Source organism: Lonchura striata, chromosome 9, assembly GCF_050655825.1.
Source record: "Lonchura striata isolate lonStrDom1 chromosome 9, ASM5065582v1, whole genome shotgun sequence".
NCBI classification, from domain to species: domain Eukaryota; kingdom Metazoa; phylum Chordata; class Aves; order Passeriformes; family Estrildidae; genus Lonchura; species Lonchura striata.
In genome coordinates, this window is record NC_140711.1 from 4,611,865 (window position 1) to 4,623,469 (window position 11,605).

Below are 11,605 nucleotides of genomic sequence, written 5' to 3' on the forward strand. Positions count from 1 at the left end.
CTCACAGGTGGAGGCCCAAAAGCCTCACCCTACCTTGAGACACCAAGGCTCTCTTTAAAACATACTTTATAAAATAGGATTAAGCCATCTGTGGAAAAATACTTTAAAATCAGGAGAAGTCACACCATTCATTTAAGTCCCTCTTAAATGATGAGGAAATCTTTGTCAAACACGCTAATTTGCAAAGCCTAAAAAATTATATACACGATACACCGTGTGTGTGCGTTTCGGCATATTCCACCTCGACAAATTGTTGCACAAAAGAATCCTTATATTAAATACCAAGGTGAAAACCCTTTTTTATCCTTCAACTATGTTTGGCTCATCATTCTGAGACTGTGGAAAAGGCATCAGCACAAAGTAATTTCCATAAGGACGGAGGAACATGAGCAGCCCCTGAGGAGGAGCTGGGCCTGGTCCTCAGCCTCACGTGCTGGACATGAGAACTGATCTACCACAGAAACTGTCTTTTTGAAGAGATTGACTGAATTTAACTAAATTTTTTAAGAGATTGCTCTTTCAAGCCACAAATAGGTAGCATGGATCACACCCTGCAAGGTTGTCCCAAAATTCCATCTAAATCTGTATGCACAGCCTGAGAAGGTCAGGAGGCACAGGCTGTATTGAAATGAATAAAATAAGTTTAGCTTGCTTTTTATCCAAATTTTCTTTGCTATGCTCAAAGGAAAATTAGATGAGTAGAGCTTGCCAAGATTTTTCTCTTATTACATTTGCTTTAAAAGTCCATAACTTGATATCTAAATTATTTGTGTATTTGGATAGAACACAAAGAGTTTGAGGAAAAATACAGTTCAAAAGTTGGTTCATTTTTATTTTTTTCCTTTAATATTCTCAATGAAACATTTTTGGATACTTTTCCCAAAGCAGTTTATATCTTAAAAATTAAAGGAAATGTTTTAAATTAAAATATTTCTTTAAAGTCTGAATGTTTTGGATTAACTAGAAAGGATTATCCAGCAGTTTCATAGCTAAATAAGAAGAAAAAAAAATCCTGTTATTTCAATAGCTCTAAAGAATGTAGATTAGAAAGAAACATCGTGTACAGCACTTTAGAATTTTTGGAAACGTGTTGTGAGAAAAGCTGTAGGAGAGCTACCTACAAGGAAAGCCATAAATAGAACTGGAAATTTGTCCCTCAGCCCTGCTGCTGGGAGGCTGTTTCACAGGTGCCCCTGAATATCCCTGTGTTCTGTGAATATCACTCAGCTTTTCAGGAGGTGAGGTCTCTGCACTGCATCAGCTTCAGATGCACAAAATGTGCAACAAATATCCCATGACATAGAGGATATTTTTTTCTTTTTTTTTTTTTAAGTGGCTCGGTGCCCCATTTTGCTAACTTCTATAGATGCTGCCAGACTAATTGAAAGGCTCAGAGTAAATAAGTAATGAAATTAGAGTCTGAGAACTGATGCAGAAGGAGCCTTGTTGGTTTTGTGGTTTGGAAAAGAATTTTAGAGGTTTCGGGCAGAGAGCCCATTGACTGAAACTTGCAAGTTAAACACTGTAAATCCAGAGCTTGTGGTGAGTACACAAATCCTCTTTGAAACAAACTCCTGTAACTGGAATAGTCTTTAGGCATGAGCAGTGTGCTCCCCAAAGGCTGTTTGAATTCTTATGACTGTATCAGTTACACAAAAAGGTGCTGTCCCTAGAACAATTTGTCATCTGAAACTTTGGGGCAAGCCTCAAGGAATCTATCTGAGGACAAAAAAGAAAATAAATATTTACTGCAGATTTTTCACAAGTTTGAATTAAATTCAATGCTGTGTTTGCCACGGGATTTATTCATTCAGTTCCCATGGCCAGTAATGTGAGCTATGGGGAGAGCACATCACAGAGGAAATTTATCCACTGCTGTATCAGCAGAGATGCTGGGACTCATGGGTGTGCATGACATCCCAGAATGAGCCAGAACCCAAAATCTGCCAGTTGCAAAGTAATTCTATGGATGACATTGCAAAAAGCAGTTTGGCTGTGTCAGATCCAGAGTCAGGCTCATGATATGCTTCAAAACCAGAGCCACACAGTTCCTTGGCACGGTTTCCCTTACATGGTTCAGTCTTCTCCAGGAATGTATTTGTTGTCAATAATGCCAAATAACTTGGAATGTTTCTTTCCAGCCTCCAGCAGATTGCACAGAGCAGAAACAAATTAATGGCAACAGCAAGTAATCTGACTTTTATTTATAGTGGTGAAAAATAGAAGTGAAGTTTGAGTTTGAAACAGATACAGCCAAGAGCACCATCACAACCAGTGCCCAAATCCTCCAGGGTTGTGTCACACATGCTGAACTGTTTGTCAAAATACTGTGTGAAGGTAAGTTCATAGAAACAGAAGTACTTTGAAAGAGGTTTCTAATACCGGGTTTTTGAAAGGGTCTTTTCAAAGAATTTTGGTCTATATCTTAGAAATCTGCATTTACCCGTGGAGCTATTTAAAACTCAAACAAGCCTTTAATCTTAATTCCACTGAACAGAAGGGAGGCAAAAACTTCATTTTAAATCAAGGATATGGACGTATAAACAATAAGCAGCTGAGTTTATTTTTTAGAAAGATCTTTTCTGTTGCCTGCTCACAGACTGCCCTAAAAACACATCCCTGCCCAATTCCCCATCTGGCTGACTTCTAAAGCCAGCTACTTTAAAGGTTCAGACTTAGCTAATCAGGCAGACAGCACCACTGTCCCTGTAGCTCTTCTAACTCCTAATCAAAACCATTCCACAGTTCTTCATTTAGATACAGAAAATATATCACATTTCCACAGAACCACAGAGACCTCAGCAGCTGTTAGTTTCCAGATTAGTAAACTGTAATTGGAGGGTAGGTGCTGATCCTAAGTCATTAGCAGAACCTCCACAAATGCTGTGGATGGCTGCCTGCTGTGCTCCTCAGAGCAAAGGGACCAGCAAAGAAACACTTTCTGAAGAGCAGAGATAACAGAGGTCACCAGCATTAGGATCAAGGTTCCAGATAATCTCCAAATTAAAGGACTTCAGGTGCAATGAAGCCCAGCTGGCACACATCAGGGTGATAATCTAAACATAATCCACAACCTGCCAAGATGAAGACTGAATTAATTATAACACTGAGGGGCTACATAAAAAAAAAAAAAACAGAGATTACTGAGCTCCTATTTACTGAATTTGATTACCCTGGAAACAACATGGCTATTCATTTAATTTTATCACCTTCAGTTCTGCTTTGGACAGACACAGTTCTGTTGAACTGTTGCTGTATCTCAAATTAAGCCTCTGCAAGATTTGGCATGCAGTAGCAACCTTGGCTGAAAAGCCTGAAAATTTGACAGCTAGGTAAGCTACCCAAATCTTTGAGTTCTTTTCTTCAGAATATCAAAGTCTCAGAACAGGCTGCCTCACAAGCATCCTGCCATGCTTCATGAGGTGCTGCATAACCCAAGAACAGTCACATTCTTGCAGCATTTTGGCTTTTTATTAACTCCATCTTAAGTGGACAGCACTAAAAATAAGAAGCAAAAGTAACAAAAATCTAGGAATATTCATGCTTAATTAATTTCAGTTTTAGATTTATCACAACTGGTTTACCAAGGCCTAATACACTGTTACTCTATCATAACAACTCGGTTCCCTGACAGTGAAATTCTCTACATCTGCAAATAAAAAGCCTGTTCTTCTGGCATTTCAGGAATTTAGATGCACACTGCTTGAAGAGAAATGATCAAAAAATGCAGCAGAAAAAATCTTCTGTTCATTTTCATAAGTTTTTTTTCTGCAAAAGCCTTGTTAATATATTTTAAATAAACCAACATTTGATTCATGTCATTTATGACTTATAATACAAAACTGCAGAAAAACATTTATTAACAAATTACAGCAATTCACTAATCTTCTTTCTTCCACCTGAAATTGAGGTGGAGCTCTCCATTTAGAATTTCTCACTGCTTACTGAATTGAGCATTCCTGTTCTGCTCACACCCTCCTCTTCCAACAGAGCATTTTTAAAATAAAAGATTTGCTCCCCAAAGCACACCAACACACCATGATGTGTCCAAGTCCTTTGAGCCAACACATCATCAGCTTATCTCCAGAACCCAAAGCATTTTCCTCCAAGTCTGACACTGACCAATGATGGAAATCTGCCTCAATTTGCTATGCAAATTTGCACTTTATTAGCAACACATCTTCATTTGAAGCATAAGGTGAGCAACATTAAAGCACTGACCACACTATTCCAACTCAATCTCTGTTCCTGTGGATTTAAAGCACCTTCTTAACAGACAGTATGAAACACTGCCACAAAAAGCACACTGAAAAAGCTGGAGGATGAAAAATAAACTTTATCATAGGTAAAGTTGGCAAGTTCTAGGTTCAAATGCAAGAGATTAGAACTAAGGCATTGGTGAAGCTGCAATGGCATTTTATTTACCTTTTTTCTTTTTAAGAGAAGTAGTTACCTGGTTGATATAAAGCATCATCTTTACATTATTAACCATGAAAGACTTTGCCTCCACCTGCATGTTTGTTCTGCTTTGAACAGCACCACTTTGACCTGGAAGAGGAATTCTAAAAGTTTTTTCTGAAGTCACCCATTTCCAAATTCTATTCAAGGCAGAATTTGAAAAGCACATTAAGCATCACAAAGTTCTCCTCTCAAAAGCTTACTTTTTTTTTTTTTTAAGATAAATTCGCTATAGCTTTGCAGAAATCTACAATTATACTTTCCACAAGCAAGGAATATGAGCATGAATGAACCAGGATTTCTTTGAGGCAATGAGAATTTGTAGAAGAGGGCCAAGGAAACCAGTCTCCTGAGACCTAATTCACAAATTAATTCCCAGGAAATGTGTTGGTAATAAATACAAACAGATCTTTTTAAAAACATTTCAGAAGTCTTCTGGGGCTGCTCCCTTCAAAAGAAAAAAATAGTGAAGATGCTCCCTGCCATGCCCCTTCCTCCTCTCTTTTTTCCCCACACTGTTTCTTAAATGCTGGAATTATCTAATTTGAACATTACTTGTTATTTAAAATGAAAAAATAAACACCAAAAACTTTGGCACAGCTAGTATTTTCAGAAGAAATCTCACATATTTTTAGACTAGTTCACAGTTTGTAAAGTCCCCAGGGCATAAACATGGAAATAAAAAGCACTTTAAACAATCAAAATACAAATGTGCTGTAAAATGAGCATGGATGTTGCAGTGATTATCCTCACAATTAAAAAAAACCCTTAAATATTATTTTTATTTTTTTAAAATTTTACACAACTCAGCCTCTTACTCTGATAAAATACTCCACAGCTCTGAACTGCTAGTCAAAAATTCACATCCCCTCTCCAAATCCACTGTTAATCCCTTCAACTCCACTTCCTGAGGTTACATGCCCTCCACAGCAACCACAAGGCTGATGCTCAAACATTTCCCTACCCTCCTAAGCAAGGCAAATGGTGCAGAGGGACCTGGCAATGCACTCAGCCTAGCACAGCCCCAAGAGGGACTGAGAAGGGGAGATTTCTTTTTCTCATGGGCTCAAGTCCCGTGGGTTTCCCCATAAGAGGCCAGGCAAGTGCCAGGGCTCCCAGGGACCAGCCCCAGGGAGGGTCAGGAAATGCCTGGGACCCTCTGGCTCCAATTCTGGTCCTTTCTGCACCAAACCTGGGGGTGCTGATGCCTTGGGAGGCTGCCTAGAACAGAGATTAGTTAAAGGAATATAGTAGGGATTTAATAAAAGGATTCACCTTGGGCAGTACAAGGCCATGGCTCCACCCAAGATGGACAAGGGTCACATATTTTCACAATTTTATAATTTTTGGTCCATTTCCATATTGGGGTTAATTGTCCAATTACAGCTCTAGGTTATGCAGTCCCATCCTCCCAGTTTGCTCTCCTCAATTCCCTGTTGTTTTACATTTTTTGGGCCTGAAGCAGCAGTGGTGTCCTTGGTTCTGGGGCTGGAAAAGGATTGTTTTGTATGGCTGAGCCATGAGGAGAACCTTCTGTCCATGGCCACTGAGTGTCCCTGCATGGCTGAGAAAATTCCATCATCCATGGGGAGATGTTCCGCCCAGGGGAGGAGCCAACATTCCTACCTGGATCCAATCTGACCTGGGAACAGCACAGCAGCCTTTGCCCCCTGCATTCCCAGAGGAGCAGCTTCCTTCCCCCTGCATTCCCAGAGGAGCAGCTTCCTTCCCCCTGCATTCCCAGAGGAGCAGCTTTCTCCCCCCTGCATTCCCAGAGGAGCAGCTTCCTTCCCCCTGCATTCCCAGAGGAGCAGCTTCCTTCCCCCTGCATTCCCAGAGGAGCCCAGGCCCATCTCCCCCAGCCCTGGAGCTCCAGAGGAAAACTCCCCCCTTGTGCAGGATCCTGCTCCAGCAGAAGCACAGCTGGCACTGCAGGAGGCTGAGCCACCATGGATGGGACTGTGCCACCTCCCTGACACACAGGGGGACAGGGCTGCTCTGATTTTTACAGTGCTGTTCTGTATTACTGCATTTTTTAAATTATTTTTCCTGTTATTCCTATTCCCATATCTTTGCCTGAGATCCCCTTAATTTCAAAATTATAATAATTCAGAGGGAGGGGGGTTTACATTTTCTATTTCAAGAGAAGCTCCTGCCTTCCTTAGCAGACACCTGGCTTTTCAAACCGAGACAAGACAGCACAGGGTCATCAAGATGATTGAAGGACTGGAGCGTATCACACATGAGGAAAGGCTGAGGAAGCTGGGACTGCTGCCTGGAGAAGCTGAGGCCCAAGAGGATCTTCCCAAAGCACATCAATACCTGAGGGAAAGGTGCTGAGAAGGTGGTGCCAGGCCCTTTGCAGTGGTGCCCAGTGAAAGGACGAGGACCACAAACTGGAAACAGGAGGTACTGAACATCAGAAAATGCTTTGTTACTGTGAGCGTGACTAGCACAGTCTGCCCATGGAGTTTGTAGAATCTCCACTGCTGGAGGCATTTCAAAACCATATGAACATGGTTTGGGCAGCCAGCTGTAGGCAGCCCTGCTTCAGCCTCTCTGCTGGGGGACATGATGCCTCAGGTTTTAGCTTCTGTATTTTGGAGGTTCTGTGCTGCTTTAGTGTGTGGGTCTGAGCTTCATGTTAGGGGATGGTGAGCCCTCTGTACAGAGCACAGAGACAAAACAATTCCTTCTCCAGCTGGGCACCAAGGACAAATCATCCAAATCTCAGCCCAGGAGCACAAACAACGTGGGCTGAAGAGAGAAAAACAAGCAGGATGGGACTGCCTGGGCTAAAGCTGGAATTAAACAATTAACTCCAACATGCAAATGGAGCAGAAGTGATCAAAGTGAGAGACCCCATGAGCAGTCGTGCATTTTGGGACCATTTTGGGTCATCTTGGGTGCAGCTCTGGCTGGGCTCTGGTGCTGCCCAAGGTGGATCCATTGAGGAGATTCTTCCAATAAATCCCTGCTTTATTCTTTAACTCCATCTAGCCTCTGTTCTAGTCAGCCTTCACAAGGCATCAGACAAGTGACCCCCAGAAACCCCTTCCAACCTCAACCATCTTTATTACACCCGTGATTCAGTATCTTTGCCCATTCCAAAGCTGAAAAAACAGGAAATCACACCCTCAGACACTTCACTTTTGAGTTACTCCAGGAAAAATCTTTCCTGCCTGATGCTGAGAGACACTGCACGTATTCAGAGCACTGCTGAGTATAACAAAAGGTTATGTGGGGGCCACATCCCCTGTCACAGACCTGCACTTGAGGTCTCACCCACAGAAGTGCTCTTGGGAGCTGCACCACCTTAGTCAGCAGCAGAGGAGAACAAAACCTCTGGCACCACCAAGCTGGGCAGTCCAGGTAGAGCCTGAGTGTGGCATGGGGAGCAGCTCACTGCCTGAGGCTGGTGGAATGAGCCAGCAGTATCAGGATGGGAGAGAGAACCAGCCAGGCTGCAGAAAAGCATCTTTTCAGCCTCCTCTGACCTAAGGAAGAAAGCACCTTTCCCATTCCAGGTAACTTACATGCAATAATGTATAACTTACAGAGCAATGCCCTTTACCATTCGACATTACAAATATCAAGTGTCAAAATGTTTATATATTCCAGAATCCGTGTAAGGTGTAAGAAGCTGAATTTTCCACTGCCTTTAATCTCCAACAACCACTTAAACCATGGGAGTATCTGTAAGTATCTGTACTAATTTCGTATATATGAACACACATTGAAAATTACATCCAGTAGGACTGTAAACCAGAAATTATTAGTCTTGTTTGTGCTTAATGCTTATTTTGCCCCCACTTGTCATTCAAATTCTTATGACACCAACAAAACAGAGCTCTCAGAAAATGGGAAATTCTACAAACCTGAGCAAGACAAAAAGTCAAAAGGCCAGTGGAGATCACAAAGAAACACACTCCTCCACACACACACAGACCATGCCCCTAGCCACGGGCAAAGAGATTTAAAAATGTAAATTAGATACCCCCATAGTAACAAATCATTGTAAGCAGAAAACCTTTCAGCCCAGTACTTTAATTTCAAGATGACATATAGTTTAATGTTGGTGCTATAAAACCTCAGTGCTGTTTTTAACTTGCTGCTCTGCTCTCCCCTCAGATTTACTGCAGCAGAATTGAACCAGGGTTATAAAGAGCATGTGTAGTTAAAGAAATTCTATTTGATCCTGGAAATAGTTTCAGAATGGGCAATTAAATCCATTTTTCCAGCAACTTAGATAGTCTCAGCAGTCAGTGTTGTAATTTGTTGTAAAGCCTACCACACATGAAATATCGTGGCTATCAGCTTCTGGCTTTTTAATGGTGTAATGCCAACCACAAGAGCTCTTTAATACAGTAAAGCTTAAAAAGACCAGAAAATGAACATTTTTTCATCTTCATTTTTCAAAAGTGAAAAACTCTCTGACTCTTGAGATGAAAGGCACCACAGAAAGACTTTTATATTAATTGTCTATGATATGCAATTCAAATATTGCTACAAGAAATTGCTAATCTTAGAGTGATATTAATATAAGTCTGACTTAAGACACCAAGCAGGACTGCACATGGATCAAACGAGATATTCAAGAAGTTGTCTTCTGTGGCTTGGGCAGGAGGATGGGCATCAACATCTGACATTTGTTTGTATTTTTTTAAAATCTGGACAGAGCATTCTGTTCCTCCCTGATATAACCTCTGCTCTTGTAACAAGGGGCTATTCTCCTTTCACTGCATTCTTTCTCTCACCTGAACTCAAGACATACTGTGGATTTCTGCAAAGTACCAAAGCAGACAACTCCTCATCTCAGTTGTCATATCCATACACTACGACACTGCAAAACAGAAATAAATTTATTCCAAAAGGGAAACACAAAGTTTAGTGTATGAGGAAGCAAATCTCATTCTTATAGGTATAGCTATAGGTATAGCTATAGGTATAGATAGATATAGATATAGATAGATGATATAGATGATAGATATAGATATAGATATAGATATAGGTGATATAGATATTGATGAGATAGAGATAGAGATTATATAGATATAGATATAGATATAGATATAGATATAGATATAGGTGATATAGATATTGATGAGATAGAGATAGAGATTATATAGATAGGTATAGATATAGATACACACACATAGAGAATTATTGAGTCCTTCAGGTTGGAGAAGACCTTAAGTTCATCAAGTCAAATTGTTCCCTCAGCACAGCCAAGCTCACCACTAATCATATCCCCCGGTGCCACATCTACCCATCTTTTAAATCCCTCCAGGGGTGGTGACTCCCCACTACCTTGGGCAGCCTGTTCCAATGCTTGAACACCCTTTCCACAAAGACATTTTTTTCTAATATCCAGTCTAAACCCTGGTGTGACTTGAAGCTGTTTCCTCTTCTCCTGTCACTCGTTCCTTGGGAGCAGAGACTGACCCTCACCTTCCTACAATCTGCTTTCAGGTAGCTGTAGAAAGCAGCAAGGTCCTCCCTGAGCTTCCTTTTCTCCAGATTAAACCTTCCCCAGCGCCAAGTTGTTCCTGTAGTTCCCAAATTCTGGCCTTTCTCGTAGATAAGGAGCACAGTGGCTCACCTCAGGTCAACAGGGCTGGTGAATGATGGACAGTGAGCACTTCCACCAGGTCTCTCAGCACCCTTGGGAGAATCCCACCCAGCCCCACAGACCTGTGTGTGTCTAAAGTGCTGTGGCAAGTCACTGAGCATTCCCCCCTGGATTGTGGTGCTCCATTCTGCTCCCTACCCCACCTTCCCTCTCTGGGAGTTGTGCACCTGGACAACAACTGGTGTTACTGTTAAAGGCTGAGGGAAAGAAGGTTTTAAGTAGCAGCCTTTTCCTTATCCTTTGCCACTATATTTTCCTCTGCATCCAGTAAAGATGAGAGATTCTCCTTAGCCCTTCTTTTGCTGCTATTTATTTACATTTTAGTGCCTTTTGTGGCACTGGGACGATTGAGTTCCAGCTGGATTTTGCCCAAACGATACAGCACATATATAGGTGTGTGTGTATAATACCAGAGGCAGAATGAACCCTCATTCTCCCTGTTCCATTCCTCCAAGTCTGGAACTCTTAGTAGCAACAGATGAAGCTTACCAGAAGTAACAAATGAGAAAATGCCAGAAAGAATTGCTGTGTGCAGCCATGCCACGTGTTGGTGTCACCTGGAGGGTCACACTACATCCACACACTGAAGGGTTCCTCACCTTCCCAAGGCATCTCTCAAACCTCAAGAACTGGAGATCCTCAGTTCTCGAAACATGCCCTTTTGTGCCAAATTTAATTATAGAGAGAAAAGTCAAACTTTAGTTGCAGATGTTTCTCCTTGTCATGCTGCATACAAAAATCAGACCTTTTGGTGTAATTATATTTCTTTAGTTCAGTCTGCATTTAATAATGTCTCTTTTCAATTACCACAGGAAATGTTTTTCATTTGTGGAGATGGAGTTTGGCCTGCTATCCCAGCACACATCATAGGTGGGCCATGGAGCACTGAGAAACTCACTCTGCCAACATCCAGTGCAAAAATGAAACATAAATGTAAAAGATCTATCAGTCATTATGAGCAAGACTGTAAAGATGATTTTGAACCTTGGAGTTTTACCAAGGATATGCAATTCTTGAGGTTCAAAAGATGCCTTGGGAAGGTGAGGAATCCACCAATCCCACACATCTATTGGGAACCAAAGATCCCACGTGGATGATCCTGCGAATGTACCTTGCATGGCTTCATCAATTTCTTTTGGAACTGGCCAAGCATCCACTGGCACACAAATTAGTCAGGTGGAAAATGGTTTTTCTGGGGTTGTGTTTGGCAGAGATATGGTGTCTAGACCTGATACATTAGCTAAAGTCACCCAAACATTTGCTCTAGGTTGGCTAACTGGCAAATCTGTATTACTAAAAGCAAGCAAAGCAAAAAAGCAAAAGCATAAGACACTGCAAAAGACACTGGAGGCAGACTAAAGAAAGAGGTTTGAATTGCAGCTGACAAGCTGTTTGAATCAGGCCTATCTGGGCAGATACTGCTTTAAAAATATTTGCCAAATATACCTCAAACTCCAAGTAATTAAAAAAACCGAGTAAGATGTTTGCAAGAACTTAATTTTAGGAAAAACTCCA